The sequence below is a fragment of the Lagenorhynchus albirostris genome, chromosome 21 (assembly GCF_949774975.1).
Source record: "Lagenorhynchus albirostris chromosome 21, mLagAlb1.1, whole genome shotgun sequence".
NCBI lineage: Eukaryota > Metazoa > Chordata > Mammalia > Artiodactyla > Delphinidae > Lagenorhynchus > Lagenorhynchus albirostris.
In genome coordinates, this window is record NC_083115.1 from 23,405,028 (window position 1) to 23,412,665 (window position 7,638).

Here is a 7,638-nt window from a genome sequence, read left to right on the forward strand (position 1 = left end):
GAATTTCATGATCCAGTGAAGGACACAGACAAGAAGATAAAATAATATCACTATATTATATTGCATGATAGACGTATAAACAGAATAGCATGTCAACACATAGAGAAGTACCTAATCAGACTGGGACAGTCTTCCCAGATGAGCTGATGCTTCAGCTAACTCTTTCAAGGACAGTAGGAGTCAGCTAGGAAAGCAAATGGAAGAAAGTCATTGCAGAGAAAGAAAGCAGTGTATGCAGGGGCAAAGAGGTGTGAGACAGCAGAGCAAGATTTGGAAATTAAATGCAGTTCATTATCATGACATAACAAGTATGAATGGGCAAAAACCAAGATCAGAAAGAGCTATGTAGGGGATTCTAAGGAGTTTGGATGTTCTCTGAGAATAAAGGGGAGGTATTATTAAAGGACTCTGAGCAGTGAGGGGACATGATATTATTTGCATATTAAGAAAGTCCTTCTGACAATAATGTAAGGAGTAGATTCACAAATAGTCACAAAAAAGGGAGATGATTTTGGAATATTACAGAAATATTGAGTCATCAATCAAGTCATTGAAAGTGAAGATGAAGAATAAGAGACAGATTTAAAAGATGTTTATGCTGTAGTTTCAATAGACACAATGAACAATTAATTTTTGGGCAAGGAAGAGAGAAAAGTCTCAGATAATCTCAAAGTTTTGTGTGGGGAAAAAGATATCACTTGCTGAGGACGGGGATGCAGAAGGAGGAACATAGTTGGGGCACAGGTAATATGAGTTTTGGACATGCTGTGCTTGAGTACCTATGGGTCATATAAGCAGAGATGTCCAGCAGGAAGAAACATACTTGAGTTTGAAGTTCTGAAGAGCAATGTTGGCTCAAAGGAAATATTTGGGAGTCGTCAGTGGTAGGTGGAACCATGTGTAGGATCCTCAGAGAGAATGTGTAGAATGAAGAGAGAACCAGGTAAAGTCTCCAGGGAAAGATAATATTTAAGCAGTGATTGGAGGAAGAGGAACCATCAAAGGAAGAGTAAACTTGAGTAAACAGAGAGGCCAGAAGAAAACAAAGAGAATGTGTATCATGGAAGCCAGTGGAGGAGGAGTTTCCAAAAGTGGAAACAGTCAACAGTGACTAGGAAGACAGAGTCTGTGCCTGACTCACTCTCTTTGATAATTTTTTGACCAATTGAAATTTATATTCTATTCATATTAGATACTAAATATAAAAATATTATGTTTAAATAAATTACTTAAAATATACATGGTCAAATTACAGACATTACAGCTAACAATTATGACCAGACCAGTACATCTTCACTCTTGTATTCTTATGGTTATGCCAGAGGCGTTGTTTCTTATTGTGCTTGAAGCAAAGCCTGGAACCATATAGAGCAACTATTCCTGAGATTCCCCAGTGTAAAAATGAAATTCCATGTTCTAGAAATGAACTCTAATATATGACTGAAAGGATCCTTTTCAGAGATTCTTTATAATGCCATAGTATAACTACTTTGCACTCACAAATTCAGCCATTCAGGTTTTTATATTTGTCATAATGTCAGAAATTACCCTGAGGTGTCCAGAGAGTAGACATATTTTGAATATGATGGAAACATATTCAGAGTTCTCAACACTGTCACGTAAACATTGAATCTAAATAATTGAATGAGAAAAACACATTTTAAAAGGTTTATTCCATGAGTTAAGGTTACAGCATTTTATAATAACCTCAAAAAGAATGTTGAAATCTAAAACTGAGATACTAGTCTTTCAGGGCTGAAATACAAGTTAGTTGAAACTCAGAAAATTACTTGTTAGATGTGGTGCTTGCATGTGTGTGTATGGGTGTGTGTCGGTTTTATGGGATGTCTGCCCAACGACACATCTAGAGTCTAGATTGCCTAAGAAGCAGTATGGCATATATGAGCAGGAAATGGTGCACACTTCCGAAAGGGGTATAAGTTTTAGATGATCTGCTCAGTTTCCTTCTGGTTTCTCAAAGGGGATGCATTCTTCTTTTTTTTTTTTTTTAGCCATGCATCATGCAGGATCTTAGTTCCCTGACCAGGGATCGAACCCATGCCCCCTGCAGTGGAAGCATGGAGTCCCAACCACTGGACCGCCAGGGAAGTCCCAGGGATGCATTCTTATATCCCATATAGCCACCCACTTAAACAAGATGTGGATTGAACAAAAGTCAGCCAGTTATTCACAACTAGTTAATTTGTTACAAAATAAGTGTAAGCATCATATCTGTGAAGGTTTATGGTGGTTGCCATAAACCACCATCCACAAAAAATATACTAGTTCCTTCAACTTATTATCTTGAAAATTTACAAAACTAAAGAAAAGTGGAAAGAATAGTGCATTTATTTACCTTTCATCTAGAATCACCAGTTGTTTAGCCACATTTGCTTGATCAGTCTGTATGTGGGGACATTTTTTTAAAATAGTTTTCTTGGAACCATTTGAAAATAAGTTGTAGACATCATGACACATATTCCTAAGAATGAGGAAATCTCCTGTATAACCACAACAGCATTAGCAAACCCAAGAAGTATACATATTGGCATAGTAATCTCATCTATCCATATTTAGATCTCCCCAGTTGTCCCTTTAATAGCCAAGATCTAATCAAGAGTCACACACTACATTTAATTCTCATGTCTCCTTAGTCTCCTTCAACCTAGAACAATCCCCACCTATTTTTTGTGTTGGTGCTGTTTATGACATGGATATGTTTAAAGAATCAAACTAGTTGTCTTGTAGAATATCCCACAATCTGAATTTGTGTGTTAACAGTTTACTAGGGCTACTGTAATAAAGTACCACAAACCAGGTGGCTTGAAACAACAGGAATTTGTTGATTCACAGTTCTAGAGGCTAGAAGTCCAATATCAAGGAGTTGACAGGGCCACACTCCCTCCAAAGGCTCTAGGGGAGAATCCTTTCTTGCTTCTTCCAGCTTCTGGTGGCTCTTGGTGTTCCTTAGCCTTGGATAACATAACTCCAATCTCTGCCTTTGTGTCTTCACATGGTATTCTTATAAGGACACCACTTGTTGGATTTAGGGTCCACCCTTCTCCAGTATGACCTTATTTTGATCTAACTAATTATATCTGCAAAGACCCTATTTCCAAATAAGGTCACATTGTGAGGTACTGGGGGTGAGGGCCTCAACATATGAATTTTGAAGAAAACAATTCAACCTATAATAGCATGATTGTTTCTTATGATTGAATTGAGCTTGAAGATTTTTGTCAAGAATATTTCATAAGTGATGTGGGGTACTTCCAACTGAATCAGTTTCTCCCATTATTGGCGATGCTAAATTTGTTCACTTAGGGTGGGGTCTGCCAGATTTCTTTTGTTATTAATAAGTAATTAATAAGTAATCTGTGAGGGTGAGGAGAAAATGAAGACAAGATGCAAAGCAAGTCATTATTTGGAAGCTCCTGCACAGGTGGGAGAGGGGAAGAGTGAGACAGGGCAGGAAAGCAGCCTAGGTGGGGTGGAGCATCAAGCTAATCATCACTGTGGTTGCAGAGCTCAATCCCACTGGGAGCCAGTGTGGAACAGAATACTTTCTCAGTCTCCAGCTGGGGGCCACTGGGGTGGGGCTGAGTTGCTTAATTCTCTGGAATTTCCACCCTCCTCTGCCTGCAGGCAGAGCTGGCTCTGGGACTGGAGAAAGCCCTGAGGCCTTTGGGTGCTTGTGTTTCACAATGTTAAGGCTGAGGGGGATGACCAGGGCACAGACACCATCTGCTACAATCGCCTGCCTTTACTTATTTATCTATTTATAGTTGATTTACAGTGTTATGTTAGTTCCTAGTATGCATCAAAGTGATTAGGAATATATATATGGAACGTATATGTACATGGAATATATATATGAAATATATATATATATACACACACACGTATATATATTCTTTTTCAGATTTTTTTCTATTATAGGTTATTACAAGATATTGAATATAGATCCCCGTGCTATACAGTAGGTCCTTGTTGTTAATCTATTTTATATATAGTAGTGTGTATCTGTTAATCCCAAACTCCTAATTTATTCCTCCCCCATCCTTTCCCCTTTGGTAACCATAAATTTGTTTTCTATGTCTGTGGGTCTATTTCTGTTTCATAAATAAGTTCATTTGTATCATTTTTTTAGATTCCACATATAAGTAATATCATATAATATTTGTTTTTCTCTGTCTGACTTACTTCACTTAGTATGATAATCTCTAGGTCCATCCATGTTGCTGCAAATGGCATTATTTCATTCTTTTTTGTGGCTGAGTAATATTCCACTATAATGACCTTTTAAACTTACTTTATGAGCAAGTGATAGACCTCAGCTACTTGGTCTTTAGCCATACTTTTAAGAGTTTTCCCTATACAATGTCCTGCCTTGTCAATTTCAATTAATGTTGGTTTCATTTTGATGACCTTAGGTACCAGAGTTAAGAAAGAATCCACTTCTCACACTCTACAGATTCTGAGTTATCAGAGACATGGCAGGGGAGCAAGGGTGTGAGGTGAAGTACCAGATGACCAAGAATGAATGGTGAGGAAATGCATATGGTACGACTGCAGGCCAGGAATGTGTCCTTCTTCCTCTCTACACAAGCTTGCCGTACATCCTGCTGCTGCCATGTAGCCCACACTGAGGACAACTCTCTGAGTAGCGGCCAAGGCCTGGTCCTGTCACGGACTGAATTGTTTTCCCCAAAAATACACATAATGAAGCTTAACCCCCAAGGTGACTGTATGCAGAGGTAGGGCTTTTAAGGAAGTAGTTAAGGTGAGGTCATAAGGGTGGGGCCCTAAGGATATGACTGGTATCCTTCTAAGAAGAGGAAGAGACACTAAGGATGCGAGTACACAGAGTAAAGGCCGTGTGAAGGTGCAGCAAGAAGGTGGCCACCTGTAAGCCAAGGAGAGAGGCCTCACCAGAAACTAACACTGCCGCCACCTTGATCTTAAACTTCCAGCATTCAGAACCATGAGAACATAAATTCCTGTTGTTTAAGCCACCATGTCTCTGGTAATTGTCATGGCAAGCCTAGCAAATGAATACAAACGGTTATGCTTGCCTCCTCTTTTCTCATCTGTCTCCTCATTTACCTTCTTATATCTCTCTTTGAACTTAAAGGGAGAGATACCTCACTTCCTGGCTCTAAATCCCTTTTCCTGCCCAGGAGGTAGTTTATTCCCAAACATATCCCATTTGTTGTCTTTCCAGTTCTTTAAGAAAATGAGGTAGAATGTAAATCATAAATAGTTAATAAATAACCTTCTTTTCTTTTTCTTCTATTATCTTCATCCTCTCCTTCGCCAAAGACTCTGTTCCTTTTCTGGCCTGAAGCATGCGGATGGATCTCAGGTAAAGCCTGGCAGGACAGGAGGGCAAGTGGTGGTGTGTTTATCACCAAAAGGAGGAGGCTTGTACCATGAGTTAACTACAAACATGAATCTGAAGCAGTGCTTCTCAAATAATTTCTGAAAAAAACCCAAAACAAAACAGAATTGCCCCCCACAATCTCTACCAGATCTATAGTTTTTTAAAATAGGATAAAAATGAATTTCTAGGAAAAAATAAAGACATACAAAATACAAATCCCAACATTCAACGGACAGAAAATTACTCTGTCAAATTGCTTTTGAAGTTTCTAAACTGTTATTTCTGTACTTGCCACATACACTTAACAAATAGTTCAAAGACAGGCACTGGTGTATGGACCACACTTTGAGGACAACAGTTTCAAAGGGCAGGTGAATTACTTCCTTCCTTTCTCATTGGTTCCTATCATCTCATTCAGGGTCAGCCGAGCTCTGTGTCTAGGAGAGCTTCTTCCTCCCTGACTCTCTCCTTTTCTGCATCTCTGTCTTCCTCTTGGAGTTCATCCTACTGGGCTTTCCTGTATGGTCAAGGGCATGGAGAATTGGGCTATTCCTGGGAGCGTCTTGGGAAGACAGCTAGTAGTCTGTAAGAATTAGGTTTGTCAAATCCCTCTGACTGGAGCATCTATAAGATAGACCACTCTCTCTCTTGCTAAGATCGATAGCCTGGCATATTTGACTCTGTGATCAATCTCACTTTTCTGAAACACTTCCTTTGTCTCCTTCATATCAGTCTATCCATGGGCAGTCAGACTGGTAATGTGTCAGATGAAGCTAGGGTAACAGATTTCTGGGTCTAGGAACTTCACCATCTGTAATGGTAAGTCGGAGGGCAGAGAGATTGGCAGAGATTCCTGGAACTCTTGAAGAGGCTTAGAGCCTCAAGATCTACATAATTTACTGGAATAAACCCTCTCCAGGGAAGTGACTGTCCAGACAGTACATTTAGTTTATTGCCCAGCAATAAATGAAAGGTTGAAGGACGACAGTCGTTATGTGCTGGCATACTGAGAGTGCACAGCCAAAGCCCAAGCGCATGGTCAGTACTCACAGTCTCCCATTGTTACCTGGACAACAGTCTTTATCCTGTCTCTCACCTGTCTCATGAACATCTATGTGACAATTGGCCTCTAGCGGGGTCAGCTTTGTGAGGCTGGAGCCCCCAGAATTATTCCAAGTGGTTTAGAATATAAACCTCTTATAAGAGATCACTGCATCACCGTGGTGTTTCCCACACCAGGACACCCTACCTCAGCAAGAACACATCATATCCAGCCAGAGCACCTGGTTTCTAGAAGAGGTGATGCACACGCCATTCCTGTTCTCTTGGAAGACAAACAAGGACAGTGCTCCGGGAGCAAAGGGGGTCCTTTCGTGTGGTCAGGCTCTAACAGATGCAGGTGAGTCTGGTCTAAGCCTCGTGGACTAACCCTGACACTAGCTGATTCCAATAAAAAGTGGTCCCATCATTCTCCATAACTTGGCCTTGGCTAGAATATTCTGAGATGTTAAAAGATGGAAGATTCCGGTTTTTTTAGGAAATGAGTGAAGGGAAAATTGAAGATGAAATAAGGGAAAACTAAGGAGCAAATTCCTTGAGAAGGGATGGGATCCTTGAGAAGGGATGAGATCCAGAAAACACATGAAGGATTGCCCTTGCTAGGACAGGAAGCTGTTTGCTCAGTTGCCAAAGGAAGCAAAACAGGGACAGTGGCCCAAGTGCAGGTAAGTTTGTAAATCAGATGGTGCGAAGGTCCTATTTTCTCAACGAAGTAGAAGGTGAAGTAGATGGAGGATGTGAGGAAGCCACTAGGAAGGGCAGAAGGTTTGAGAGAAGAAATGGTTCTCTTGGAGACAAGGACAATAATCTTATTTGCAAACAAGCACTGGCTTGCTGGGTTGTAATGACAGCCCATCTGGGGTGTGGGATGGTGAAGTGTGAAGTGAAGCCAGTTTGCCCAGTGGTGTGAATCTGGCAGAGTTCAACTGCTGGGTGCAGACTTGGAGCTGGTGGGAATCCGAGTCGGTTCAGGCAAGTGTGATGGAGGGAGAGAGAGGCTAGGTGATTAAAGATAGGCTGTGGAGTCTAACCTGGAGAATAAATTCGAAGAAAGGAAAGCTAAGTTCAAATGCTTGCTGGCTCCACCATTTACTAGCTGTGTGATCTTGGCCAAGATTCTTAAATCTCTGAGTCAGTTCCCATATTTTAAAAATGGAGAGAATAGCAGAATGAATCCTCAGTCAACTTGAGGATTA